General features: G+C 38.2%; 1 long non-coding RNA gene across 1 annotated transcript in view; it reads right to left on the bottom strand.

Moving 5' to 3' along the window:
• LOC104909585 overlaps positions 1-1,871 on the bottom strand; it is a 10,084-nt gene extending 8,213 nt beyond the window's left edge. The window contains exon 1 of the long non-coding RNA XR_002111787.2: positions 1,104-1,871. This is a non-coding gene — a long non-coding RNA (uncharacterized LOC104909585). The remainder of the gene's footprint in view (positions 1-1,103) is intronic.
• Between the last annotated feature and the right edge of the window lie 643 nt (positions 1,872-2,514).

Genomic DNA, 2,514 nt, shown 5'->3' with positions numbered 1-2,514 from the left:
TTTCCCCCCACTGAGCTTCATCCATGCTCACCACCTCCTGGGCCCCATTCAGGATGAATTCTCTTTGTTGATTGAAATTAAATGGAAAGAATATATAATTTTGGGAAAGCATTGTTGAAGAGAGATGCATTTTCCTCTTGTCTTTAAAAATGAATTTTTAATAAGTGTTTTAGTAGTTTTGCAAAAGTAGGGCTGCTCCAGCAAAATGTAGGTACCTGGGAAGCATCATGTAAACACAGAGGAAGATGCTGTCTGCTCCTAAAATGTAGCTTTTAATTCACCAGCTTTCATAAACACTCAAACGATATTGAAGGGCTGCTGAACTAATCAATTGCTGCCTGTAGCAGTCTCAGAGGAACAGTTGCAGAGATAGATCCAACATTGAGATCACAGGTGTTGGGATTCTAAGTCAATCATCTGTGCAAGCACAAACAGTTAAGGGCAGCGTCTCACATAACACCCTCTCAGACAGTGTGGAAACAGGCTTACCACAGTCATTTTAGCCATTATTTACATTAGCAACCTACAATTTCTAGAAGTCTTATCTGCAGAGCCAGAGTGCAATGGTAACAAATCTCTAAACAAAATCAATTAGGTTAGATCCCTAAACTGGAAGAATTATTTGAGTAGGAAAGCAATAATTGTAGAAACAGGGGTCATTCTTACTTTTCATAAGATTTCCCTTCTTTTTTTTTTCTTTTTTTTTTTTAATTTTTCAACCTTGAAAAATGCAGTGCATAAGCAGTGTTTTATTTCTATCTCAATGCTGTAAAAAAAACATGCCAAGTGAAAGCTCAATGGTATGATATTCCTGGTATGTGCCACAGAAATGCAAATGAATGCTTTTGCATTCATAACCAGTGACCATCTCACGTTAAATGATGAAATCAGTAAAGAAATTATGATTTCTTTTTTTACTCAAAGTGAAATAGCAGAAAAAAATAAATTACCTGGCACCTCAAATTATTCTGTTTGGTTCAGAGGAAGAAGTTAGCCAAGATATCAAATTCTGCATCTTTTGTATGTGTTACAATTGGTGCTACGGCTGGAAAGATTATCATGGTAAAAACGAGAAAAAAAATAAACAGGGAAGGAACACTCACCTGCATCCAAAGATCTAGATTAGCAAGACTCCACAGAGAAGGAATCTCCAGAAAGAGAACCTTCCCCGCTGGCAGTCATCCCTTAAATGGGAGGTGCAGCCAGGCACCACCCCTTCTTCTAACGCAGGTGAATTGCCTTCACCTGTGATCCCAGGGCTGACTCAGTCCTTGCCTCAGGTGATCAATCAGTGGTTTGGGCCGTGACTCAACAATTTCCATACAGTATGGTATTCTGCAAAATAATTTGTACTATTTAGAAATTAAGAGAAGAATAAGGAAATGTATAAAATGAGATAGAATATCTTCTGGAGCAAGCCACTACTAATCAAAATGTGACGCAAACACTTGCAAAGTGATTGCACCCTGCCACGATCAAAATGCTCTGTTGTCCTATCGTCTCCTGTAGTGCAGAGGAGATTTCAGCCATTACAAAAAAGGCATGGGAAATTCTCGCATGTTACCTTGATCTCATTGCAGATGTCTGGACAAAGTGAAGGAACACAAAGTGATGCTCTAAGCAACTCACTCTAAAAAATAGCAGAAACAGTGTAATATTTCCTGAGGCTGTAGAATAGGACAGTAAAATTCTGAATGCCATTTCTCTTGTTAACAATTTGATCGTAGAATGGCCTAGCTTGAGAAGGACCATAATGATCATCTAGTTTCAAACCCCTGCTATATCCAGAGTCGCCAACAACCAGAACAGGCTGCCCAGAGCCACATCCAGCTTAGCCTTGAATGCCTCCAGGGATGGGGCATTCAGCTGATGTATTGTTTGTGAACATAACAAGTAGATAAAGTTACTCTTGTTCCAGATTATGAACAACTTTCAAAAAATTCTTTTAATGTGAAGAGGATATATCATGTCATTTCACAAAACTGGCAGTGACTGGGCCTAATCTGGTTAGAAGTTCTGATATCACTGAAATCAAAGTCTAAAATTCTATTCATTTTGGTGCAGCCATCTGCCTCACTGACACTGCAGTAGATGTTATTTGTAATACTCACATGACTCATTAAAAAAGACGAAGTAGAGACTGTACTAGGTTAGATAAGTGGAATGCAATTGTTGGTGACAGTTTTACTCAGTCCATCTAATAACATTCACCTCACCACATTATGATCTAGAGCAAACTGAGTTGGCTCAAATATAAATAAATAAAATCTAATAAATCTTAATCTATTTTTAGTGCTCAGATAATTTTTCAAAGTACTCATACTGGGGAGATCTGAAGTCTTTTGATCCAAGGGTTTGTTGTTTTTCACAGAAACAGAGAAGGTGGAGTGCTAGGGTCATGATTCCTCATACTCCATACCTCCTCATACCCCTATTACTCATATCTTCCTCAGGTAAAGATGATATGGGTGGTACAACAAAACCAGATTTCCATGCAAGAACAAAACTGTCAAA

The sequence above is a fragment of the Meleagris gallopavo genome, chromosome 2 (genome assembly GCF_000146605.3).
Source record: "Meleagris gallopavo isolate NT-WF06-2002-E0010 breed Aviagen turkey brand Nicholas breeding stock chromosome 2, Turkey_5.1, whole genome shotgun sequence".
NCBI classification, from domain to species: Eukaryota; Metazoa; Chordata; class Aves; order Galliformes; family Phasianidae; genus Meleagris; species Meleagris gallopavo.
The sequence above is the reverse complement of the archived record's forward strand: the minus strand, read 5'-3'. Positions and strand labels throughout refer to the sequence as shown.